Here is a 27,999-nt window from a genome sequence, read left to right as displayed (position 1 = left end):
ATATTGATGTTAAAATAATTTATTGATTTGATTACAGTAATTTCATGATTATAAGCTGCACCATTTTGACTAAAATTTTGGTCTGAACCCAGAAGTGCAGCTTGTAATCAGGTGCGGCTTATATATGGACAAAGAACGAAAAGTTGCTGTTTTAGTTTGGAGGACAGGTGTCTGCTGAGAAAGGCAGGAACTTCTCTTTGAAATAGAGAATGTAAACCCACTCCCTCCAAATTATTATAATTTTGAAATCAAGGGGCTTTCAGGCAAAGATATGGGAATTAGGAATAACAGTTCTTTACTAGGGAAATTAAAATAGAAATACAGTACTACAAAGAAACAAACTCCAAACCCTGACAAAGTCAGAGCACAACCTGACACCCCATCAGTCAGGGTGTTGGTAGCAGTCCCATTCCATGGTGGCTGCATCCTCCTGCAGTGACAGATGTGGCTCAGTTGGAGCAGTGCTCCTGTACAAGGTGCAGTTTCCCTCCAGACATCCAGTGGTGGTGTGGAGAAATCCGGTTTTCCTCTGGAGTCCAGGGGAGAAAGGGGCTCCCTTAGTGTCCCAAAACCTCTGTTTTTATCTTGGTAAGAAATGTTGGGCTCTTCCCCCTGGTTGGAGTAACTTCCAAAGGGACGCAGTAATTTTATCAGTCCCACAGTGGGACTCAATGGCCATGAGCAGAAAATGACTCTCTGGAGGAAGGATGGGTTGTGAAAAGATAAAGAACAATGCCCTGCCTGGTTTCAATGGATGGCCCATTAGCAGAATATCTCCCATGGAGATCAGGATCACTGCCTCCACCCTCAACAGATGGTGATAGAACAGATACCTTTTATCACACTCTGTATTGTAACGTGTGGCTTATAATCAGGTGCGGCTTATAATCGTGAAATTACTGTAATTAATTAATATTGATTAAACCAATCTGTGGTTGGCTGTGAAAGTTTACTTGTCCTGGGACTTCAGACGTCTCTGATGACCCTGGTTGAGAGTGAAGGGCTGTTGATGGATAGGTCATGGAGTTGTTCCATCTTCATCACGGGGAAAAAGAGAGAATGTCATGGTTTAACCCCAGCTGGCAGCTAAGTACCTCATAGCTGCTCGTTCACTCCCACCCCCTGCCCCAATGGGGAGGAAATCTGGAAAAAAAGAAAACCTTTTTGCAAGAAGATTTTAATAATTGAAACAAAGTAAAATATAAGCATAATGTTTATAATAACAATGATAGTAATGGAAGGAGAGAGAGAGAGGAATAAATAGTAAAAAGAAAAGTGATGCAAACCACAATTGCTCACCCCTCTCTGGCTGATGTCCAGCCTGTCCCCACACAGTGATCAGACCCCTGGCCATCTCTCCCCCAATTTATTTACTGAGCATGATGTCTGTGCCATGGAATATCCCTTTGGCCAGCCTGGGTCAGCTGTCCTGGCCGTGCACCTCCTCCCTGGCAGAGCCTGGAAACTGAAAAGTCTTTGACTTAGATAAACTCTGTTTAGCAACAACTGAAACATCAGTGTGTAACCAACATTACTTTCATCCTAAATCCCAAACACAACACTGTACCAGCTACAAGGAAGAAAATGAACTCTATTCCAGCTGAAAGCAGGAGAAACCACGTGCGTGGGGTTTTTGTTGTTGTTGTTGTTGTTTTTTTCCTTTTTTTTCCAGTTTTTTCTTTTTTTCTGGGTTTTTTTTTGTGTTTGGGATTTTTTTCCAGCCTGAAATGCATCTATTCCAATGGTTTGATTTTCAGGTTCTCTGGACCATCTGTGCTGTGCCCACAGGTGCAGGTTAATTTGTGTAGTTCATCCCCCAGCTGGCTCTCCCCAACATGCAGCTCTGAAAGTTGTTTGCTCCAGGAACCTCTTCTCACCTCTTTTGACTCCACCAAGATTATTCCTCTCCATCCTTGCATCCCTCTGTAACAGACCCTGAAGTAGATTTCAAATATTTTCAGTAAATTGGGGTGGGATTGAATTAATTTCTTTCTATTTCTAGCCAGAGGAAGAAAGACTGATGCAGGTACCTGGGATGTGCCACCAACCACTACGGAAAAAGATAAAACCTATCTTATCTATTATTGTTGCTTTTGTTATTGATATTATTATTATACTGAGAACCCACTGAGGCCCTCTTATTATGTTGTTAAAGTCAATGTTTTCCCTGTGCACTTCATTCTCCAGCTTGGGAAAAATACAGAATTTTTGATAAAGTTATGCTGATAATGCTGCTAATTAGTTTCTCATCTTTAAAAAATATGACTGCAGGCAACTGGAGTGATCTCTTTGTTGCAGGACATTGTAGGCTGAAATGTCTGGATGCTTGATATCCTCTGCAGGGCTCTCACAACATGCTAATTTGTCCTTGCAGTAGAGTTCATTTTTATAGGTCTTTGCCACTCTATTTTCCAAATCCATTGTGTCAGAATAGGATCAGTTATATGTGCACAAGGTGCAGGCCTCCACCAACACACACAGAGATGTGTGTGTGCATGTTCACCCATAAATATGTTAAAAAAATTAATCCACAGATATGTGTGTATGCATATATTTATGTACACACACTGATATATTTATATTATTTAATATTATTTAACTAAATAAAATGTTTAATGGAATTAAATGGTAATTTTTTATAATTGTCTATAATATGTGCATACACATGAAATTTGACATCTATTTAGGAACTCAGCATGTGAATGGCTAATTTAACTCATAGGGCTCAGCTCTTCTAGGGAACATTTCATTCTCATTTCACTTAAAATATATAGTTTACAGCCTCCATTCAACACATACAGATTGCAAGCTTAAGTTGTATGCTTGCCTATGCATTTCCTAACACTTCCATCTGAACACTCATTATCATTTACTTTCAATAACTATCATCTGTCATTTTTAAAAGTTGCATAATAATGTGGTTGGTTCATATGAAAAGTGATGTTTGCTCTAAATTTGGGTATGATTTTGACATTGCTGTTAGTTTTTTTTTGTAAGCTTGACACCCACAAGCTGAAAAGACAGGTGGTAAGTTTATTTTTTTAAACTTCCCTTTCAACACCTCCCCCAACAATTAAAAAAACAAAAAGTCACATAGAACATTTTCAACACATTTACTGGAATTTCTGTATTCCTTTCCAGCAAAATTTCACTGAGAAAAATGAGAAAAGCTGAATTTTTTACCTCTTTGGATTAAAAAAAATTGTGCTTTTCAGTTGCTGAGGATTCAAATTATTCCTTACCCAATGAAAACCATCAGCTGAAAGACTATTTCTTCCCTGGCCTTGATGTATGTCCTGGCTCCCCCTTTGTGCTGAGCCTGTGCATCATCACACAAAACCAGGTTTTTCCCTCTCTCCTTCTCCAGATGCTGGAGCAAAGTAACAGAAGGGGCTCATGGTGTTGCTCATCTTCACAGAGCTGAGAAATGGGAATATCTTGTTCTGAGCAGCACCTTGTGTCTCCCATAGCTGCCAGGAGCTACAAGCTAAATGTTCCAAACACAGAGTCTTGTGGCAAATGTCCCAAACGTGGAGTTCTCTTCTGCCAAAAAAAAATCCTCTTGAAATGGCTGAACTGGGTGGTTTTCTCCTCCATATTTTTGAATTTTGAAAATAGGACATGGAAAATAAGTTGTTTGCAGTGATGGAAAATCTGGGTTTAGAGAATTTTCAAGAACACACTTTGGAAAAGGAGCCATGATGTCTGTCATCAAGAACAACCCCAATAGGGATTTTGAAAACTTTTTTAAAATTCAGTTTGTTTCAAATTTTTTTTCTCTGTCCTGCCTTTGCTTTGGTTAATTTCCTGAAGAGCCAGCTGTGGCAGAAGGAAAAGTTTTGCATATCTTTTCCTTCTTGTTTTCCAAAAAACTTAAGGCTGGTTGTGAATCACACTGAAAACGATTCTGTTTTCATTGATGGGGCCAAAACAAACAAGAATCCCAAATGATTCTTTCTAGGACTGTCCCAAGAACAGACAAGCTTTCCTGATTAACTCAGTCCCTGCTCAAAAGTAGTTTGAGGTCACATGAGAGCATTTTTACCATTCTGATGGTACTGCTTCTATTTGGAGTCTTCAAATTCTGAAAATTAGTAAATCTTGGAGAAGGAAACATTAAACACTTGTGAGACTTGAGGGAGCTCTTCTTATTATTTTTTCTTTTTTTTTTTTCCTCTCTCCTTCTTCTGATTCCAAATTCTTTAGTGGATTCTACTCAGAACTCTGATTTCTTTGCCCTTTTCAGGGTGCAAGCTGTTCCCTTCTCCAGGCTCATGGTCGTGTGGTGGGAAAGGTGTGAGGACGAGTGGGTAGGAATTTGGGGCCAGAGGGGGTTAATACCTGTGGGGCCAGCACGAGTTCAGCAAAGGTTGGCTGTGGCCTGGAGCAGTTGCCAGCCCTTCTGTCACAGATGTACAGAGAGCTGCTTGTGACATTTCTCAGCTGTCAGGGAATACGTTATCCCAAATACCACAGGTAATTGCTTTTAGGTTTTGTTGTTTCTTTTTGCCAGCAGTTTTTTGTTGTAGCGAGTGGGGATAAGGAAGTTCTGGTGCTGTACCCACATTGCCCTGGACCCAAGGTGAGCTGTGAGGGCCATGCATGTTGCTTTTTCCTAGAGCCTGACACTCCCTGAACCCACGGGAGCTGCAGGAATGTGTGCCTTATTCAGGGGCACATCTGCACTGCTTGTTGGTGATGTGATGAGTGGTGTCCCAGTTGCACAGCAGTGGAAAACATGGGAGCATGTTGAGTTTTAGGAGCACTGGGCTGGATTTGGATGAGATGGGGCATGAACATTTGAATGCAGGGTGAGCTGGAGAGGCTGTGAGTGGGTAGGGATGGCAAGGATGAATTTAGGGAGGGCTGGGTTAGATAATAAACGGTGAGGCTGCCAGCAGCAGAGACAAAAGGGGTTTTTGGATGAAAAGGCAATTATTTAATCAAAGAGGAAGTGGAGGGGAATAAATACCAGGGGAATGACAGACTGATGCTCTGGAGCTGCCTCCCTCTGACCGCCTGCCCTACCTGTCAGCTGCTGTCTCACACTGGCTGCCCTGCTGCCTCCTCTGCTCCATTGCTCCTGCCTTTATTTCACCCAGTGGATTCTTGTCTTTAGATTGACTGTTTGGTTGCCTGTTCTCCAGATCACCTTCTCCATCATTTCCCACCCTCCAGCTTGTCATCACATTCGTTATTTTCAGCCCCCACCGCCCCTGCTGCTTTTCTCCTGAGATGTTTCACCAGCCCTGGTTAGCCCTGAATTGCCAAATCCTGACTCAGCTTTCACCAGACGACCACATTTTATGTCCTTAGGGGCTAATCATGTCCCATCCTTACATCCACTGTGGCTGAGGATGGGTGGGCAGGCACTGAAGGTTCCTGACAGGCATGGGAGGCTGGCTTGTGCTGGAACCCATCCCAGCTATTCATCTTTCCTTTTTCTCTGATACTGCTTCAAGGACAAACCAACATCTCCTTGCCTCATCAGTTGGGATAGCCTCTCCTCTGAGCTCCTTAAGAGCCAGTCTTTGTACCTCAAGGCCAACTTGATATAAAAGCCTTAGACAACTAAATCCATAATTAACTTAGCTCCACTCTTCCCTGCTCTCCCAGTCCTGCTGAACTGGGGGCTGAGCCCACCTCTCCTCCAGGACAAAGGAAATGGGCAACACCACAATGATGGAAAGTCTACTGCAAATAATGAAGAACTTCTTTTAACAATCATTTGAATTTTTTCTCCAGGCATGAACTCCCCACCTGCACCCTGTCCCTTCTCTCTTGCCCACCATGGCCCTTGCTCCACTGTGGGGCTGATTCCTGTGCCAGGCTGAGTGCCCCAGCGTGCCTTCACAACTTGTTGGGCTCAGCTGGAGAGGGAGATGGGAATGTTATTTTTGCCTTGTGTTGAGGAGTCCCTTCCAGCCCTGACTAGTTCCCTTTTGCAGGAGATTTTGTACGTGAGGCTTCATCAGAGGATAAAACTCGATGCCTCCCAGCATGTCTCCCACTCATGTACTCCACAGCTGAGAGCTTCATTGCTGGGTGGCATGGCAGAGAGCCTGGAAAGGGCAGAGCATCCCTCCCCAGTGCTGGGGGCCACTCTGGGCAGACCACAGCCACCAGCAGCAGCTCAAGGTCTTGCGTTCACAGAGAGAACATGTCCTCCAAATAACTACTGCTTGTTGGTTATGCAGAGCAGGTAATTTTTGCATATCTATTAACAGTCAGAGGAAGGGCAGGAGATGCTTTTATCACTGAGGAGTGATGTGCTGTTCTCCAGAGGGTTCCCTTGTGCAACACACAGAGGCTCAGGGTTGGCTCACCACCTTGTGAGCCCAGAGCAGCGTGTTCAGAGATCCAGGAAATCCTGGCTGAAGGGCTCAAGCTGTGATGTTTGGTTATGTTCAGAGGGAATTTAACACATTTAAACTGATCCTGTCATGCACTTTTTTGCAGATAAGAGGTCTCTTCCCTGGGCAATGAGTGCATGGGGTGGTTGGGTACTGCCTGGGTCACTAAAGGTGTTTTTGCCCAACTGCTTTCAGGCAGCAGGAGCTCTGCTGTGCTGGCTGACAGCTGCCTAGCAAAGGATGTCTTTAATCTGTGCCACATTAACCATGGCCGTGGGGCTTTGCTTTGTTGGGGCATGAATGGGATGAGATCAGGGCAGCCCAAAGAGCCATGGACTTGGTGGAACTGGTTCTATCTGCAAGGCTGAGGGAGAAACAACTCCTCCAGCTCCCAGATTTGCATAATGGCTTTTACTTCTCAAAAGGAAATAGGCTGCATTTGCCAGGAAACTCACCTGAGCTGCCTTTTAGGCAAAAGAATGAATGCCAAACACATTAAATACAAATCATTTGCTCATCCCTGGAAGTGTTTAAGGCCAGGTTGGATGAGGTTTTGAGCAACCTAGTCTAGTGGAAGGAGTCTCTGCCCACAGCAGGGGATTGGAACTGGGTGATCTATAAGGTCTTTTCCAGCCCCAACCATTCTGTGATTCTATTTTCATTTTAAACCTGGGCCAATTATAATCATAACAAAGAATGAAACATCAGGAATTAAAGTCCAGCCTTCATGCCTGGCCATGGTACCAGCTGAGAGTCCTTTGCAACTGAAAGCAAGGAAAAAACCCTCAGAAGGTGGGATTCCATAAAAGACAGCAGTGGGATTTGTGAGACCTGGACCAGCTGGTTGGCCTTTGCCATCTCTTTCCACTCTTTACCTGACTCCTCTCTTTGGGCTCCAGGTTCTTTGGTACATGGGATATCTCTTCCCATCCATCTGCAGAGGGTCTTGGGGCTCATCTCTGGGCTGTTGGTGTTACAAGCAGCATTTCCACTGCATTGAAAATACTGCAAATCCAAGAGTATTTTCAGAAATGGATAGAATCTAAAAACAAATTACAAATCCAAATATTTAACCCAAACTTGGTGAAAACATTTTGCTTTGAACTGTTCCTAACTGAAAGAGGTCAGTCCTTTTAAAATTACTATTTTTTTTGGTTTTATTTTAAAATTTCATGTAAAAATAGTTTTCAGGCTAAGGAAGCTGCTTCTGTTGAATGTCAACTTCCATTTCTGTTGCACTGTGACCCTGACACAGCCATCTCCAAGCTGCCTTTCTCTGTGGCTGCAGATGGCTGGGTGGCAGATATGTTCTCATCTGACAAGTGGCTGGATTATAGTAGTGGAGTGAGACATCCCCAGTAGCCATTAGAGTCAATGTTCATCACCAATTGCTTTCTTCTAGTGGCTTAGAGAGTGAAGTTTTCATTTCTTGAAGAAGAAACTGCTGTAATCCTGTGTCTCCTCTGTCATATGAGAGTGTGCTGGAGCTTCCTTCCATTAATCACTGTAAATAGTTGAGAAATCATAATCAGGAAAGTGCTTGAAAGAGCACACATTGCAAACTTCAACAAGAAAAACTCAAAATCACTGTAAAAATCAACTTCAGAATTGAAAGTTGTAATTGTTTTATACTACTGGCAACTGGGACTTTATGGATGGAAAAGAAGAGCAGATTCAGAGCCTCTGAGGGCTCATTGCATTTGCTTGATTCCTCTCTTAGCTCAAGCAATGCCATCCAAAATGAGCCATCAAAAAGAAATCAAAAGTAGCATTCTGGTCAAAAGTGACCAAATCCAAAATTTACATCTGAATTCACACTTCAGATCTGGGCAGCAATACTCCAAAACACCATGGTGATGGTGATGGGACTTAGAACACCCCTCCTGATGCTCAGTTCTTGTCTGGAAAAGACCTTTTAGAAGTTTCATTTCCATATTGAAAGATGTGGAAGTCAAAAATCTGAGTTTGCCTAAATTGCCTAAGAATCCTTTCTTGTTCTTCTCCTTCAGGATGTGGTTCCAGAACAGCAGCAGATGGTAAAAAAAATCAGCAACAGGAGAATGGGAAACAGCACTACAGAAGCTGTACACTTTGTAACACCCATAAACAGAGCCTTCATGCTGCAAGCCCCAGGGAAGGGACATGCCATGCCTGTTATTTATCTACTTGATATCTACATTGACTTTTTTACTACAGGAGTCATTTTCAGATTGTTCTTAAGAAATCGGGAGGTTGTGGGCAGCACCAGAGCTCCTGATCTGAGTGGTCTTTTTCTAGAAGAAAACTCAGGATAATATGTGGAGGCTCTCCATTCAAGACCCTGTGGCCAATATTCACGACCCAGTTGCCAGTATTTGCAAAATCCCAATGGGAGAAGTTGGGCAATGGTTTTTTTTTTTTCTTCTTCTTCTTTTTTTTTTTTTTCCCCTTTTGCTTATGGGCCAAGTCTTGTTTAAACATGTTTGTTATTCAGAAGAATCTGCTAGATGGGCTTGTGCAAAAACCCCCCCTTGGATTCAGCTCCCGTGGTGCTGCTGAGTGCCAGGCACCAAGCACAAAGTGCACCATTTGTGCTGTGTCATCAGCTTCCTCTCTTGCTGGGGATTATTGCTTCTCCATGGCTGGATGCTTCTATCTTTTAAAGCAGAACAATCAGGAATAAAGAATGTCAAATGAGAAATGAACTATGAAGGACAAATATTTCAATTCCTGCGCAAATAACCTCTCCTTGCTAGCCCTGGGTGATGGTCTGTGAGCAAAAAAACCAACAACAACAACAAAAAATAACCAACAACAAAAAAAGAGAAAACATTATCCAAGTACCTGGATAAGCACACCGATTTCATGTTTATTTATGAAAAATAAAGGCAACTCCTGGCCTTCAATCCTCAAAAGGATCATTGTCTTATCTAATTTGGTCTCCTCTGTAGGAAGCCTATTGTTTCCACCCTGTTTCCTGCTTGAAGTTTTGTCAGGTTTCCACTTCCCGTCATGGCTGGTTCAACCATGCAAATGAATTCCTACAACTCTGCATGACATGTCAGTTATTAAAGATTATGCTGGCAGGTCAGAAGAACTCAGAAGTTCATGTTTGTGGCCGGGTGTAAGCCTGAGCACAGGTTTTGTGGCCGTCAGCTTGGTGGAAGTGGCCTGTCCTGCAAAGACTGAGGCTTTTTCAAAGGCTGTAGGTCAGCCCTGATCACCAAAAAACTTGGAAAGTCTTTGTCTCCTTTCTTTGGAGCGACTGATGACAGGTTGGTAGAGGAGATCAAAAGATCTGTCTGGGGCTGTGGCTAATTAAGAATTTACTGCTGCTTCTTTTGCACTAAATACCAACGAAGGTAAGCACAAACATGTGGTTAGTTTATGACATATGGGTTTCTTTGTCATATATGAATACCCAGAAAATAGCTTAAAAAAGATGAAGCAGTGATGCTAGGAATAATTAAATCACACTGAACTAGAGGCTGGTAGCTATGTGACACTGCTTCTGTTGAACTGAGTTTGGTAATTTATGATTTGTAAATGCAAATATTGCTGACTCTGGGTAGTCCTTTGTAAAGTGACCAGTTGCTTTTTTTGTCCCTGAAAGAATAATACAGATAAATTTTGAACAGCTGGACTAGAACAGTTTTACCTGGCTCCCAGGCACAGGATGATGCTTCTGAAAGCTGCACTGCAGGCTCACATTTGAATGAGGCTCTATTCTGGGAACAGAACAAACTAATTTCTCATTTTGCCATTTATTAGCCAATTGTGTGAAACCATTTTTCATGTTTTAATTCACTCTGCATTAGCAGGGTGTTCATCTTTCTGACCCTCAGGCCACATCGTGCCTTACTACTTTCACCTCCTCAAAGAAAGAAGTGCAAGGAAAATCTACCTCTCCTCTGAAAGTGGGGACACAAAAAAGGCAAGTTCCCACCTCGGGTGAGCCTGGATGCTTTGTGTGTGCTGGCAGCTGTGTTTTCTGGGGAAGCACATGCCATTTTTCCTGCCCTCAGCCCCAGTGTACTAACAGAACTCAGGAACTGGAGCCTTTTCTCTCTTCTGCATTATCTGAAAGGAGTGATCATTAATTTCTAATTGTAGTACACACGGTGTAATCCCACTGCTGTCAGGCTGTGCTCTTGCTTACCCATGTGTAACCTCCAGGAGACACTTTATTACTCTTGATGGATGACCCTGGAAGAGCTCATCTTGACTTTCAGATCCTAAGCTGCATTTACAGCCCTGGAAGATGAGAATCTGGAGGAGAAACATTTTGCTAGTAAACAGAGCAAATGAACATACAATAAACCTCTGAGACACAGTAATCCCAAAAACCCATGACACTATTAATAATGGGTCCCTTTCAAAGTGAAGCCACACTTCATGCCCCAAAGCCTGCAGAATTATGTTTGGGTAAACGGCAGACAACACATTCCTTGGAGGGCAATAGCTTGTATCTTCCATTTCTCTGATGCAACCTATTTTTTTTTCCACTTTATCAGAGATGGATATGGCTCCCTTAAGAATCCTCATTTAAGTAGCTTCAATCTTTTTTCCACTTTACACTTATTGATCTTCTGGGCAGAATGGGCACTCTGGTTAGTGGAAAACTTTAGGGTTTTGCAGTTAGTTTTTACTCTCAGGAAGGATCGTAGAATCACAGACTGGTTTGGGTTGGAAGGGACTTTAAAGATCACTGAGTTCTAACCCTCCTGCCACAGGCAGGGACACCTTTCACTGGACCAAGTTGCTGCAAGCCCTGATGGAGGTCTGTGTGCTCAGGTTTCTGGCTTTAATGGCCAATGCAGGGAGCTGCTCATGTGCAGTGAGTTCTCTCACACTCAGTTTGAGCTCAGAAACCAAATCCCAGCTCAACCACCATGGCTCAGGTTCACAAAGCACGAGGGATCCCCCTCCTGAGCCAGGCAGGGCTGCACCCAGGAGCTGCCAGCATTGCAGAATCCCTCCCAACATCTGGGGCTGCAGTGCCCACATCCCATCTGAGGGAGTGGGATGGGATCCTCTCCTGCTGCTGAGTCTCCTGCCTGGAGTTTGCAGCTGTGACATTGGGCCACCGTTGTAATTGTCAGTTTAGCAGTTTTCAGGGCTTTAATAGACTGTGTTTCTGAAAATTTGCCTTCCTGCTCTACAAGTGTTATTGATTATAATGTGTGTTGGATTGCAGCTGGAACAGTAATATACTCATAATGGATTTAATTTATTTTTTATTTTTTATTTTTTAAACCAGACTTGGAGGTTAAGTGGATACTACATTATTCCATTATTATAGATACAATATTATTTTTCTTTAACCAGGATTGTTTATTACGCATGCACTGAAGCACAAATGTGGAACAAATGAATCTGATATCAAATTAATGCTGCGATCAGGTTCCCCCCCTTCCCTCTTTAGTTGCCATAACAATCTGTGATCTTGAAGCAACAATAAAATTAGAATTGCATTAAAGGTGTTTACATCATGTACACTCTGTATCCCATTATTATTTTTCACTGTAATAAAAGCATTGAATGTTTGCTTTGGAATAGAACACCGTTACATCTCTTGCCTTGCCACGTCTCACATCGCTTTTTGCAGCCAAAACTTGTTTGTTTTTTTTGTTTTGAGAACAGAGAGGTTGTTCTGGGCTGGAACTTCTGGAGGAGAGATGATTATGTTTTTTAAGATAATGTTTGTCTTTTACTTGTAGGATGCAATTCTGGGTGTGCCACCTTGGGATTTCAGAACTTCAAGGAATTGCATCTCTGCTTTTAAATGTGTGGCAAATCTCCACCCTGATGTGTGGAAGGTACATCTTCCAGTGGAAAGTACATCTTCCAGTTCTTTGCCTTACTGACAAAAAGCAAATGAAAGGAAGAAGATTTTGTCAGCATGTACGTGTGTATGGGTCACATGCGTGCGTACCAACGTGTGCATTAATTAACTTCCCCTCCTCACAACTGCACAAGCTTCTGTCCCTGGGGACAGGATGAAAGGGAAAACATGACAGATGTTAGTCATATTGCCTGGTGCATGACTTTAAAGTGCTCTGGTAGTTCAGCTATGAGCGTTATGGAAAAGCATTTATGGAATAAAGAGGCTGTTATCTGAGGATCTCGGCTGTGCTGGGCATCGCGGAGCCCCTTTACTGCTGCTCCCATCCAGGCTGGCACATTATTCCTTGCTGTGACATCTTTCTGTGTAGCCTTTGTAGATAATCCTTGTGATAAAGCTTCCTTCAGAAAAATGGAAGTTTTTCATTTTTAAATACATTACGTGATCACCTTATGCTGAAGCTGGACTTGAACAGAAATACCATGAGGAGATTTTCCTTCTCCACTCACTAAGCATGCTGTTCTCAGATGCAAACTACCCTTTGATTTTTATTTTTTTTGCAAGTTTAGCCTCTTTTAGGAACACAGGATCCATCTATTTATGACATTGTATGTGATTATTTCCCTGATTAATCTGAACATAAGATGTACAGCAACCAGCTAATTCTAAAGCCTTTCCTGGTGGCACTAACACACTTTTGAATACTTTATTTCAGATTCTGTACAACACAGGGGAGAATTCCTACACTGGGCATGGGGATTGATGGGAGTAGGGGAAGCAGGATAAAAGAAAATAAAATGCCATGTAGGCTGAGAGAGGAATGTAGTTAGCTGTCATAAATCTCTGGAGACAAGATCTCTCCAGAGCTGGATTCATCTAGTGATCCCCTCCCTGACTCCAGTCCTAAAGATCAAAGAGTAGTGGATTAAGTAGCATGTATTCTGCAGTGATGTGCTGCTGTTTGCAGTGATGTGCTGCTGGGGATTAGCGAGGTAGGAATCACCTAAATAAAAGATCACAGCACCACGGTGCAATTCTGACTGGAAAGGACCTTGTGAGGTCCTAGTTCAATGTGCTGCTCAAGGCTGGGCTGACTTCCCTGTTAGCCCAGGTTGCTTCAGGGCCGTGCCTAGTTGAATTTTGAATGTCTCCAAGGTCAGGGATCTCACCTCCTCTCATGACTCCCATTCCAGAGCTTAACTCTTTTCGTGGTCAACTTTTCCTTCTCTGTATCTAATTGGAAGTGCCCTTCCTGCAAATTCTTGTGCCTGTCCTATCCATGTAGCTTTTTGTCCTTTCATTGTAGATTCCTGAGGAGAATCTGTCTCTATCCACATTGGGCTGTTGAACACAGCTGTAAGATCCCACCCTCCCTGCTTCCCCTGAAGCTGTGTCTGCTCCAGGATGAACAAACTCTGTCTCAGCATCTCCACGCACACCACGAGCTCCGGCTCCCTCAGCCTCTTGGACAAGAACCGAACCGGGCTCACTCCACCTGGCTGACCACACTCCTGGCGGCCCAAAACTGGCCCCAAGGCTCCAGATGAGATTTCACAAGTACCAAATAAAAGTGAGTAATCAGTTCCCCTGACCCACTTCTGGAGCAAAGGAGATGCTCTGGGATACCATTGCTACTGATACTGCAGAAACTGGAGCCAGCTCTCACCGTCAGTGACTTGTATAAATGATGGCCTTAGGCCTGCTCTCACTGTAGGAAGTTCACACTGATCTGGGGAAAAAATCATTAATGGTTTCAAAAGAATCCAACGACTAAGTGATGCTGTGTGGGCTTTCACTCTTTACTGTAGCCTGTCAGGATGAGGGCTGAGGTTTTCCCAGGCAGCTGGGAGTCTCCAGCTGCCAGAGACACTTCTTGGTCTGTTTTGGTGATGGTCCCTATGACCACAGTCATTGGCTGCAGGGGTTCCTTCCACGGAATTTGGGCACAGCTGCCGTGGTGACTCGCTGTAGGTTCTGGAAATAGCACTGGACAGTTCTCCCACACATTCCTAACCAGGCTTTGCACCCTCAGGCATCTTCTTATCCCTTGGCCTCGGGCTCTGCCCTCACCCTCAGCATCATGTTGTAAAGACAGAACAGGAACAGTTTGAAATAGGAATGGGGGTCCTTGCCCCACTAATGTTTGAGGGCCATGAAGCCTCCCATAGGAAACCAGAGTCAAGCTGTTCACACTGGCTGCTGTGCTCAGGCAGTCAGGATATGGACAGTCAGCTGCTCTTGGCAAGGGAAATGGGTGGGCTTTGCTGTGGGCACTGGTGTAGTAGGGTGGCCAAGAGAGCTACTTCGAATTTTCATTATTGTGGCTGCTCAAATGTCTATACAGATGTTGTCCTCAAGCTTTTCTTGGTATTGGTGACTAGAAAGAGCCAGCTGGGGCTGGGAAAGGGGAGAGGAGCACAGAAGATGCCTTGTGCTGGCTCGTGGTTTGTGACCACACAGAGAATGTGCTCATGCTGTGTCCCACAACAGAGGCACCTCCACGGTGCCTCCAAGTGTGACATGGTGTAGCCCTCTCAGTGTCACTCTGTGCCCAAGAAAAATCTCATTTTCCTTACTTTGGAGAATGGAGATCCTTGCAGATGTGCCTATATTGTCTGTAAGACCTGAGATTTTGTTCTTGCATGAAGATCCAGCTCCTTGGAGGTGGTGTGCTGAGTCACAGGGCACACAGAGATGTGTGTGACTGTCAAACCTTTGAGCATCCACATTTTAGAGCAAATGCTTTACATCATGAGCATTTACTCTTCTGAGAAATCACACAAAGCCCACAGTGACTATTTGATTGCTTTGTTCTCCTGATGACCCAACCCCAAGGTTTGATGCAACATTTTGACATACTCAGAGCTGTACTTGTGCCTTCCTTTGGGTGACCTAGAGAGCTACACAGAGCAGCTCGGAGGGTACTCCAGTGATTTGTAACATGCTTTCTAGTGGAGGGCATGTATTTATTATGGTACAACAAATGAATGATTAATAGTTGCCATAGTGATAATGAGAACTTGAAGTCTTTGAGCTCTACAGAGTCAAATGCAAGCCTTGGCACATCTTTGCTGCAAAGCATTCATGGCAGGGTCTTGAAAATGGAGGCTCAGGAGCCAGCATCACTTAGTAACACTAACACCTTATGGAGAAATGCAAAAAAAAAAAAAAGTATGGGGAAGACTCAGTTGTTTTTCACTGTAAGAAGACATTAAATATTTTCACAGAATCTTCTTTTCCTATTGTTTTCTATACTCAATTGAAAACTGCTGCTTTTTACTGTTCACTTCCCCTATCTTCTTTTCCCTGGCACAACTTTGCTCACTGAAATGTTACATGGACAAAATCTCTGCTTTCCAAGATCCTGGCAAAGCTTCTCTTTAATTCTAGACACATAATAATTTCTCCAAAAATTTATTCACCAGCCAAGAATAAGAAGTTATTTCAGGGACACAGAATTTCTCCCACTATTATCTCTTGACATTCTGTGAAGGAAAATGGCACTGAGACATCCGTGGGACACTGAGGTGTACGAGGAGCTGCTGAAGATTGCAGCTGTTTGTTCAAGCTCAGGTTGGCCACAAAGTCTCTCAGTATTGAACAGCTTCTGCTGCATTGTGCAATGGCCAAAGAGGAGCTTGTTAGTGATGGCAGCTTGTGAAGTTAACCTGGGTGATGTGTCCTGGCAGTCTCAAACTGCTTCTCTAAAACTGGCAGTGTGCAGGAGGAGCTTTGGCTTCGTTATCTGCACTGGATCCTGTCACTTTGCTGCAACATTTAGCCTGGAAGTGAAGGATCACCAGAAGTATAAATAAAATTTATGAGGCAAAATGAGGTAAAGCCCTCTGCTTCTACAGGATGCCTTCTGAAATCATCTCCAAATCTGACGGGGAAAAATAGAGAGCAGACTTGATGGCCATTAGGTACTACAAGAATTAATTAAATGAGAGGGAAGGATTCTGAAACCACTACAAGAACTAATTAAATGAGAGGGAAGGATTCTGAAACCACTGAGACACGCAGAAGTTTTGTTTGGCTTGCTGGGACACTGAGACATTCCAGCTGAGGATCTGCAAGATGAATCAACTGATATACCCAGGAGGTCAGACAAAGAGCAAGGCAGGAGGTATTGTGCCAAACTAAAGAGCATGCACAGTCTTGTTGGGCATCAATCTGCAGCCATTGCTCTTTGAGACAAAGCAAAAGTGCTGAGAAACCTTCTCCTTGTGTCACTTCTGCATCTCCCCACTCTCTTTGGGGCTTTTCCAGCTCTGAAGCATCAGGATTCTGTACCTGTAAAATTGAGGTAAAATTGTTTTCCTTGCTTTCTCCACCTATAGTTGTGGGAATGTGAAGTTGCTGTGAGCTCTTTGGAGCACTGGAGTTTTGAAGACACATTCTGTGCCTGGGGATACCAGCCAGTCCTCACCTAAACAGCAGTGAATTAGAGAAAAAGAAGAACATGCAGTATGATAATTGAGGGACAACAGAGAGAAGTAGTTTTGGTTACCAGCAAGTAGCAAAGCATTAATTATTACCCAGTTCTGCTCTTCCTGCCAATGCAGAGTGGAGATTCAGTGCCAGCAGGTATCTCCCATCAACTGACACAGGCATCAGGCACCCAAAAACCTTCAAGACCTGTGAGTTTCTATCACCAGGTACTGCCATACACCTGCCTCTACTTGGCCAAAATCTGAGGGCTGCTCCAGTGTTGGCACAGCCTCAGTCACTGTGAGCTCACGAGTGTAGAAGCCAAATCCCCAGCCCATATGTGCTCCACAGCTGGATTGTGATGTTGTCTTTGCCATGTGAGATGATCTTGTGCTCTGCCTTTCTATTAGTCCCTCAGACAGGCAGCAATGGATGTTTGTAGTGGTAAAATATCACACTGCAGGTACAGAACTGTCCTCTAATGATGGGTTTCACCCAAACCAACATTTGGTTCTCTTGGGGTGCCCACAGCCTGCAGCCTGACCTGCTGTAGGGATCACTTCATCTGCAGCCACAGTGGCCCAAGGCTGGATATCAGGAAAAATTTCTTCATTGAAAGACTGGTTAAAGACTGGAACAGCTTTTCCAGGGAAGTGGTGGGGTCACCATCCCTGGAAGGATTAAAAAACTGAGCACCTGTGTCCTTTCACAATATCTTTTAGTAGACATGGTGGTATCAAGTTGAAGGTTGGACTTGATGGTCTTGGAGGTCTCTTCCCACCTTAATGATTCTGTGATTGTATGAAAATAATCCTGACACATAAATAAGTTTGCATGCTATTCCTGAGCTGTAAAATTTTCCTAAAAGGGGCAAAATGACCACCATTGAGAAGGTTTTTGTACAAATTTTTGTTCAATTAGCACAAATTGATTTATTGCTGGCTGAACTCTCAAACAGCCTGTAATTACAGATCCACAGCTCAAAGCAGAAAGATTATGAAGGTTAAACATATCAAGTCTTTGCATGAGAAGGAAGTGATCAATGAGGGAAAAAAAGGAGAGTTAATGAGAGATAAAAGGATTCAGGAGTGTGGCAGATCAGTTTGTGCTAGGACACTGTAATGAAAGAAGACAGCCCAGCAAATGAAAGCAGAAAACCTTCATTTTGCTCAGAGTGCCATTAGAAACTTAGATGTAGTCTTCACAAATAAATCTCATTTTAAGGGCTAGTGCTCTTTCTTTTCTTTCCCAAATTTACCTGCTGTGTTAATGCAGGGTCCTCTCACATTTGTTGTTGAAAATTAATTACTTGAGAAATAAGGAGATATAAAAAAACTCTTCGAACAGGTTATAAAAGGAGTTGTTTGCGCTGAAGGGAAGTTGCCCGCTGCATTTTAAGTTTGCAGCATGAATAAATCTCTTTGTGTTCTCGTTTCAGTGCTTTCTCACACACTGTGTCCCACCATTGTGCCTAGAAGGGATAGACAAATGTAGTATTTTGGGCTGCCTAGCCTTGTCCCAGAAGGATTCCTCTTAAAGACCATTTTCTGCTCTTTGCAATCTTAAATCCCATGGGAGGAGAAACTTCCCGTGCTGCCTCAGAGGCAGGCTTGCCCTCTATTACATTTCACTTTAAGGAAATATTTTCCTGATCTTCAGCCTTTATGTCTCACTTGCTTAATTCCTTCCCACTGCACCTAGTTAGATTCCCTTGTACAATTCTAAATAATTAATCACCTCCTTCATTCATTTCAAACACTTGTTGAATACAGAGCAGAGACCAAGGATTCCTCATAGGAAGAAAAGGAATGGAAACAAGATGAGAGAGGACCAGTTGAGAGGCAAGGAATGGAGAAAGAGCAATGCTCCAAGCATAAAATCCAAGCTGCTGGTGAAAGGGATGCAGGAGAGCTGCAGTGCCCCGTGGCTGATTCGTGCTGCTTACTTTTGCATGTTAATTTGGGCAGGCATAACACAGCTCCTCCTGGGGTCTTGGAGTGCTCTGTCAGAAGAAGGTGCCTTTGATGCCTGTCAGTCTGAAACATCAGCAGTGCCCAGGAGTTCCCCAGGCATGGCTGGGCAACTGAACATGAAATGAGGGTGGTGTGAGTGCACCATGAACTCAAACCCTGCAGCCCTCTGGGTGCCCAAAAAGCCTTCAGCAGGTGAAAGCTGCCCAGGTGAAGGCAGTCCTGCATATATGCAGAAGCAGAACTCAGGAGAACTTCCAGCACACTGATGGTAATGCTCCACACAAACTTGCTTTCCCAAGGACATGAGCAGATTTTGATGTACAAAATCCAGTTTGAAGGGTTGTGTTTTGGTGGTGGAATTCTTCTTTTCTTTTCTTTTCTTTTCTTTTCTTTTCTTTTCTTTTCTTTTCTTTTCTTTTCTTTTCTTTTCTTTTCTTTTCTTTTCTTTTCTTTTCTTTTCTTCTTATACCATGAAAGCTGAAGATCACAAATTTCTAGGCAAGCCCTGAAGTGCATTCCTAGGGCACAAGGGCTCCTTATCTGCAGAAGGAATGTCCCAGAGCACTGTGTCCATCCCAGTCAGGATGCTAAAGACAGGTCTCTGCACCAGGATCCCTTCCTCACTCTCCTTCAGCAGAGAACAAACACTTTTGTCCAGTGTATAACTGGTCAGGCTGAGGTCTGCCCTGCATGTGGTGATACCTCTCCACCCTTCCCAGTGTACAGGGATGCTCAAACAACCAAGAACTTCAGCTAAGTGACCTGAGGGCTGGCCACACTGAAGTCCTGATGCCTCAGTAATGCCAATCCCCCATGCTGAACTCCACAGCCCTGGGACTGTAGGTAGGAATATTTCTGTACTTTGACAAAGAAGTGAAGAGCGGTCAGCAAGCAGAGAGGTGGCCAACAGTTAACAGAAGAGTGAAGCTAAAGGAGCTGAAGAAAATGAGTCTGGAGGAGAAGGGGGCACTCTGAACCCTCCTGTGCATCCTGTTTGCCCTTCATGCAAAGCCACAATCCAGCCAGTTGGTGTTGTTGCTGTGGGTTGTGAACTTTTTATTTATTCACACCTGGGAACATGACCTCTCATCCAGGAGCTCTGTTCCACCTGGAGTGAATTTATGGCTGGCATCTGTTCCCTCAGGAGGCGCAGGAGGTGATTTATGGCAAAGAAATTACATTCTGACCCAGTGACAAGCCATTTTGCTGAGATGTTGAAGATACAAACAGTCAGGCTGTGGCACAATCGTGGATATAATTTCAGTAGTGGTAGCACTTACACTGCCCAGCCCACCCCAGCCCCACTGCTGGTGCTCAGAATTTGGCTGCAGCTGTAACTCTTTTACAGGAAGCAGGAGCACTAAAAGAGAGGTAATGGGCTGGGATGGGACTGTGCTAGGGTTTTCTTTTTATTGGAAAGTATATTTTGGCATAAAGGAAAGCTGTCTAGCTAGCAGGCATTCCCAGTCATGCAGAAGGTGCTTGGAAGGGGACAGGCAGGAGGGATATCTCACATGGGAATTTGTGATAGTATTGACTGTGTAGGGCCCATGAAGATGACCATGGGATCCTCCACTGGCTTGGCAAATGGTGTTTGCCAAAAAAAAAAAAAAGATTATCTGATAGTATATCTGCCTATGCCACCTAATTTTCTAGTCTTGTATGACCATTGTTTGGGACAGGAACCTGGGATGTGGGAAGGGGAGGAGAAAGCTCCATGGCCTCTCTATCTCCCTGCACATACTCTGGTCAAGGTCTTTTCACTTTTCTAGCCAGCATGTTCTCAGCACCTGACTGAGTGGTGCTGTCACAATTTCTCCTTTCCACACCCATGTTTGCTAGAAACCCTGAGGTTTGCTGAGGGTGTGTAGGAGAAAGGTGAATTGCAAAAAAATCCAGGGTCAGGACAGAAGAGCAGGAGGCCCCAAACCTTGTGCCACAAGTTATGTTCATGCCTGCAGAGAGGAGGAATGTTTTTGCTGACTGCAGCTGACTGACACTGGTTGGCAAGGGAATGTGGTGAGTGGGTGTATTCCATCACTTGGAGGATCTTGGCCATCCTGGCAGTGCTGCAGCCACAGCTCTGTCACTGCTGTGGACATCCACAAGCTCTGGTAGGTGATTGGACCAGTGAAGCATTGCCTGGGTGTGCTTCACAGCAGGGTGGTGAGCAGATATCCCAGCTCTGATACCCAGGGCTGCTCAGAATGGGCTGTGTGTCTAATTACATGTGCCTGCTAGAGAGCAACCTGTTTCCTTTATTGGCACCTTCTGGATTTTCCTTTCTTTAAATTTTATTTTTGTTTTAAAGGAAGAGAGGAGTGGTATCATAACGTGCTGCCTGTCTCCTCAGCCTCAACTTGCCTTAGATCCACCCACATGTTGAGGTGCAACCAAAGGCAAGTGCCACACTCATATTTCACACCACTGCATGTCCCGTCCTGTGAAGTTTGCAGATGACACAAAATTTATGAGGGATTATCAAGGACGGGGCTGTCACTCAGAGCAAGCTCAGCAGCCTGGAGGAGAGGGCCAGCAGGAAATGTGTGAAATTGAAGAAGGACAAATGCAGACACCCACACCCAGCAGGGAAGAGGGGTTTCCAGTGGTAAGGGCTGTCAATGGGCAGGCTGGGGAGGAGCTCTGCTGGAAGGCATTGGGGTGGGTGTGTGTTCTGATGGAAGGTCTCCACAAGTCAGCAGTGAGTCCTGGCAGCAAACCAAGACAACATCCCAGGCTGCATGGACAGCCAGGACAGTGTGGGAAGTTATTATCACCTCCTATCCCCAAAAAAACCTAGCTACTGACATGTGCTATATCACATCTAGATATTGCATGGGGCCTCCAGCACATCCAAGTAATGGACAAACTGGAGGGAGTCAGGGGAGGGCTGCCAGCACTGCTGGGCAGGCTTGAGCTGTCACCTGCCAGCAGAGGCTGAGGGAGCTGGGCTTGTTCAGCCTGGAGCAGGGACAGCTTGGGGGCACCTGAGAGAGGCACACTGCCCTGGTGTCTTTGGGGAACTTCTTAAGAAGCTTTAGCAGGGCTTTTTGCAATGGTGTGAGAGAAAAGGACATGAATTGTGACAGAGAAGTATCAGGAAAGACATCTTCACCATTAAGACAGTCATGTAGAGCAACAAATTGCCCAACGAGTCTCTGAAGTTTCCTGCTTTTTATTTTATTATTCTTTTTAACAGGGGGATATATGGTCTGGGGTTATGGGATGCTAAAGTGTGTGGCATGATTACACCAGGATCAGAGACTCAGATATTACTGATTATGTGATACTTTTGCCACATCCACAAGAAATGTAAGCGATCATTTCCTAGGGATCCTCAAGGCCAAAAGCTGAATAGGATGAAGCTAATGCCAGAGGTGCTCTATAGATCACGTAAGTACAAGTCCCTGGGGGTCTGGCTTTCCTGTCAGAGGGATAGTCTGCATACATCTACCCCTAAAAAGCATTTCCAGTGCAGCTGGTGTTTTTATTGGTATGGTACAATTCCCGCTTAGGGCCTATGGGACATCACCTGGGGCTCATTTGTTAACAATAGGATTCACTGAATTTCACCTTCAGCTCTCTACAAATTAGACCCCTAGAGCTCAATTTTTCTTTAATAAATGCAGGAATCAATGCCATTTGAGTTGCCCTGGAGTATCCAACATGGCCCAGGTTTAGGAAAGTGAATATAGGCCTTTAAGTGGGATTCAGCTCACAGATTCATTCTTTTAAGTTGAGGGATCCTTAGCTGAGTATCTGGATGCACCCGACTCCTATGCTTGTAGGAGGAGCCCTTGATGGCCTAGGAGAGCTGGAGGTCATAAATGCCCTGTTCATCCTGCATCATGTCTGCAAGCCCTTGGAATCACAGAATTGTTTTGGTTGGAAAAGACCTTTAAGATTGAGTACAGCCAACAATGCACCTCTGCCCTTCTTTGCAGGGGCTGCAGTGAAGCATCCTTGGGCACTGGGGCAGTACTTGAAATCTCTACTGAGAAAATTCCCTTTTGTTCCTGTTGTGTCTTAGAGCCACTGGAGAGTCAGCAACACCTCCAGACAGCTCCCTCACTGCCTGGGCTTTGGCACACTGCTTCATGTGGGAATAATTGTCTGCAGGATGCGTTTTGTTACCCTGGCTGGGGGAGATGGCAGCAGGGTGAAGCAGCAGCTCGTGTCTGCTGGGCTGAGGTTGAGGTTCCTGAGCAGGAACCCTTCCTGATCTCTATGGGATCACCATGGCCTGAAACAGCACCTGTGCTGTTGCACAGATCATCACAGCACCTTCCCCTGTTAGTGCTGCTGTAGCATCAGGTCTGTTTGATTAGGGTTTTCTCTGATTTCCAAATAACTTCTCCAATAGGCCCCAGGTATCCTCAGGTGCACTGACTCTTCTCTGCTGGCTCCTTCAAAGCCACAGGGCTTGAACTCACATGTGCACCAATAAAAGCAGCTCTGTCTATTCAGAGAAGGATGGTGACTGAAAGGGTATTTTACCTTCCCCTTCTCCTATTGACCTTTAAATAATATATCACATAGAACCAAACATGCATTGCCCTTTGCTTCCACACTAAATGGGCAGCTCTACCTGGGTGAGAAGGGCAGGACAACCACAAAAATTTCTTTAGGTATGTTTATTTTATCATTGAACATAGGCTTTTGGAGATGGGAAAAGTTCTAGTTATGCTGCAGAAAGAAAGGTAATGTCTAAAATTCTCCTCTTTCACATACCTACATACCAGGAGAAGGATAAAGGGGTTTCTGGTCTAACTCTGTAACAGTCTGCTTAGCTACCATTTTGTTGAAGATGTGGTTGCCCCAGGTAGCTGGGGCTGAGAATAGGGTAGAGAGCTGTAACCCATTGACATGGACCCTTAGGCATCTTCAGCACACCAGCAGAATCCCAGATGGGATGGGAAATGTGACATTCTCATGTACTGATAAAAGACAAGGACGGCCCAGCCCATGGTTGGCTAGTTTGACGTTAGTTTGGCAAAATAATGGACATATTGATATGGGTATAACGACATTAAAGATGAGGTAAACAATTAATGCCAATCAACATGTTTTTTAAGGGAGGAAGGGTTGTCAAACTGGATTTAATTCTTCGATGTGATTGTAGGTTTTGGCTGATAAAAGTAATTGCAAAGATGGAATATATTCTGACTTTTGTATGTTTGACAGCACAACAGATTCTGATTAAAAAATTAGCATTCTACCCTATCAATACAAGGCACATAAAATGGATTAAGAATGGGCTGACATGTCAACAAAGAAGCTGTCAAAGGAGACTCAGCGTAGGAGAGGGGTTTTATTAGAGGAGGTCTGAATGCTATTGAATGTCTTCAATAATGTCTTGGAAGTAAATATCAAAACTGCTGATAACATTGGAAAATGTTGGAGGGGACTAGGAGCTATACAGGAATGCTCTCAGTGTGGTTGTAAGGAAGCTTTCCAGTGGAAGAACAGGCAAGCAGACACACAGGAACCTGGAGTGCAGTGTATCCCAGTGGGCTTTCAGCATCCTAAAGGAGCAACCCCAAATAATTCTGCTAATGTGGTGTATTGTGGCTTTTGCATGTTATTTTTGGAGGGGCTGACACTATCCCTGTTGTTCACAGGAGTAGAGTAGGGATGAAATTTTCTGCATGTTGCACCATTTGATGTTGAAATAACATATCTGGTTCTGGTAACCCGAATTTAGAAAGAATGTCGGGGAAAAAAGAAAAAGTTGCAGAAATAAAGCACACAAATTATTCAGGGACTGAAAACCTCTATTGTGTGTGGATGCTTCCAGAGCATGATATATTTATTTTATGAACGAGGGATGAAAAGCAACTCGAGACCTGTTTATGAATGCCTTTGGGGGGAAAAGGCAGATGCAGAAGGGCTCTTTAATGTAGCAGAACTGAGCAAAGCCAAAACCTACAGAGAAAACATCTGCAGAAGCACAGGCAGGGATTCAGCAGATCGTGCACCTCTGGGAAGTGGTGGGCCTTTGCCCCAGCTCCCAGTGCCTTCAGATTAAGATTGAAATACTCTGATTGTGTATTTGTTCATCAAACATGGGGTGAGGGAGAAACTGTTGGCCTACATGTGAAAGCTGAGACTCAGTGATTTACTGGTCCCCTCTAGCTCTCCACTGAAAGCCATGGAGCTGTGAGGCTACCAGTTGAAGGAGCTGATGGACCCACCAGCTTCTTTCCTACAGGTTTCATCTCTGCTCTTCCTCCTGCCTCTTCCCAATTCCCCTCCCTCCCCTGTGTGGTCTCTATCCTGAGGCCCTACATGCTTTTCAGTGAATGAAATTTCTCAAGCTGTTGGTTGCCGGGTGTGTTCTCAGGCAGGTTTTCAGAAGGGAAAATGCCAGCAAAACTTTGTGCCAGAAGTCAGCCCACTTTTCAGGCTGAGACTGTCTCCTTCTGCTGGCAACTCAGGAATTTATGCATGTCCTGTGAGTGAGATGTCCCCAGAGCAGCCGGGGAGGCTGGGACATCACTCCCTGAAGTGCCGTCTTGAGGAAACAAGTCTCTAAGATTCAAATGCTCCTTTGTTTATGAAATAAAGTCCACCAGACCTATTGCCAATTGTTTATGCTAAAGAGCACACTCCCATTAATGCTAATGGTGCTTTGGAGCATAAATCCTTGCTAATTGATATAGGAATGTATCCCAGAAGAGTTTACTTTACTGCTGATTTAGCTGATAGATATAAATGTGTGAGAGGGAAATATTAGCATTCATGTAAAACAATTAGGTTATCAACAGGGGCAAATGATTCAGAAAATGACTGCAACTTTCCAGTTCCCTTTAATGGAAAAAAAAAGAAAGTCTGCTAATGAGGAAAATCAGAGGGAATACAAATATGAGCTAATCATTGCAATTACTTATTATTTGTGTTACATCAGCAGCCCTTGAAAACCAGGGCAGGGTTCCCACCTGAGCTCTGTGCTGATGTGGGATGGACAGGACCATCCTGCTGCCCACCAAGGCAAATCTTCCCTGTGACCTCTCTGGTGGAGCAGTGTTTTTGGCTTACAAGGCTGACGCACCTGGCCACTGGATGTTGAACTCAGTAACGTTTACTAAATATGCATGAATAGAATGATACAAGCAGCAGATAGATTTCCACAATTTAATTTTTTTTTTCAGATAATATAATGGCATATGAAAAGTGAGGCAGTAATGCAGTTCAAAAGAAAAAAAGAAAGCAACCCCTCTCCCTCCCCTCCCCTCATTCTCCTGGATCTTTCTGCCAAAGGCTGACATTATTGAAAGTTTGATAAATACAAGAAATGTGGCCATTTCCATAAAAATCAGATTGTTTAAAATCTACAATTTTGTGGCAAATATACAGCCATTGAAGGAATATTTTTTTTCAGTGTACTCAACAATTTTACCTATTCGATTCCCATTTCATTCATGGGGTTTGATGTGAAGCGTTTGGTTTTTTTTAAGAGAAGGCTCAATACAGGAAATGTACAGTAAGCCATACATCTTTCCCAAAAAGATGCTTTGACCTCCAGTGTGGAATCTGTGGAATTTTGAGCATATGGGTTTTCATTTTTTAACTCTAAACCTATCTAGAATCAGGAGGAAAAAAAGTCATATGCCAAAAAGTAAAGTATTGTATTGTTTAATGGCATTTTCTGATTCACATATTTTAGCCATTTTCTGATTTTAGTGCAAAACCAAGCACGTTTGCTTCTGCAAATACAGAAAGAGATCAAAATTTCTGTATTTTAGAATCTTTTGCTGCAAGTCACTGAATGGCAAGACTTTTTCTCCCCACAGATTTCAGTAAGCCTAATTTTCAAAGTCTCCATTATTAATGAAATATCAAGCGAATTAGTTAACATTTGCCTGGGCGTGGTTAAAGACCAAATACCCAGGAAGATTTCATATAACAAAAGCGCCCAACCCTAGAAACATATTTTTTTCCATTTAATGCTCATAAAATTTTACAGACAACAGAATCCTTTCTTAAGCTTTATTTAAGAAATCGAATACTATTATAGTTCAATATATATAAGACACATCCAGTATTGTGTTCCTGATAGCAAGTGCATAGATTTTGTTAAGATATCATTTTTATATTTAAATTTTTTTTATTTGTTACTCAGTAGCACGTTTCATGATCACACGAAGGGATATTCCCAGTGATTTTGCTAAGAGCATGAGAGAAAAAACAGAACACAGCAAAGTAGTGAAACTACAACAGAGATGAGGAACAAAAACGATCAGGCAAACTATCAGTACAGTCGATTCCTGATAAGTGAATAATCTGATTGCTTGGTCACAATGCTTTATTCACTTATCAGGAATGATTCACACTACATTTTGTTAAACTGTTTTCCTTAGCCTAATACCTAAGAGTCACACTGGGCAAAGGCACACACACTCTGGCAGGCTATTCTTTAATCAGCGAGTCTTGTGACAGTTTGGTAATTTCCCATGGCGATACACATATAGCTAACAAAGAGACATTTTGCTAACACTGCAAGGTGCCTAACATAATTGAAATTAAAAGCATGTGTTTAAGCAGGACAAACTGTTCAGCTGCATTGCTTTAAGGAACTCATTTTTCCCCCATTGTTGAAATTAAAAAAAAGAAAGAAAGAAAGAAAGAAAACCCTGTATCTTTCAGCCCTGAGTATTTAAAAGAAACCTAACTGCAGTACGTCTTTTTTTTTTTTCAGTTGTATTTTTGGAAGAAAAGACCCTTCACAAAGCTCTAGTTTCTTTCCTAAGACCGAGTTTGGAGGAAAAAAAAGAGAAAAGCAAAAAAAAAAAAAAGAAAACATCCACAGCAAGCTAAAAAAACCCCAGAGAGCAATTCTGATTTATCCATCATGCAAATCAAGACTTACTTAACTGAATCCACTGGTGTCAAAATTATCCAAATCGAGATCATAAACTCTACAGGTGTCAAAGACCCAGGATACAGTCTGACCATTGGGTTCTGCTTTCCTGCCTGGGCTGTCTGCTACAGGCTCCTGTGGTTTTAGGTTAAACCTAGAGCTGCTTGGACCCCTGACCTGTGATAACAGACCCTGCGGGACGGCACTGGAGCTTGTTGGGGGCTCCAGACACATCACTTGTTGGCTTCTCATGGAAACGGAAAAGTGAAAAAAAGGAAAAAATAAAAAGAAAAATTTAGAAAAATAGATGGAGCAGTAACAACCAGGCCAACTCACAAGCCACCAGAAAATTTCAAAAGTCTTCCAAATGCAGGAACCAGCGTTGCTGCTGACACCACACGGATACACCCAGTGCGCCAGGACCTTGTCGGACGGTGTTGGTGGGGCTGTGTGTGTGTGTGTGAGCCAAAGCCAGAGCGCCAGAAAGACCAGGGGAGAGGAGACAAGAGGGAGGAGTGTCGTTTGGGTCTCATAAGAGCACTTTTAAGTGGTCTTCGA

The sequence above is a fragment of the Catharus ustulatus genome, chromosome 4 (assembly GCF_009819885.2).
Source record: "Catharus ustulatus isolate bCatUst1 chromosome 4, bCatUst1.pri.v2, whole genome shotgun sequence".
NCBI classification, from domain to species: Eukaryota; Metazoa; Chordata; class Aves; order Passeriformes; family Turdidae; genus Catharus; species Catharus ustulatus.
The sequence above is the reverse complement of the archived record's forward strand: the minus strand, read 5'-3'. Positions refer to the sequence as shown.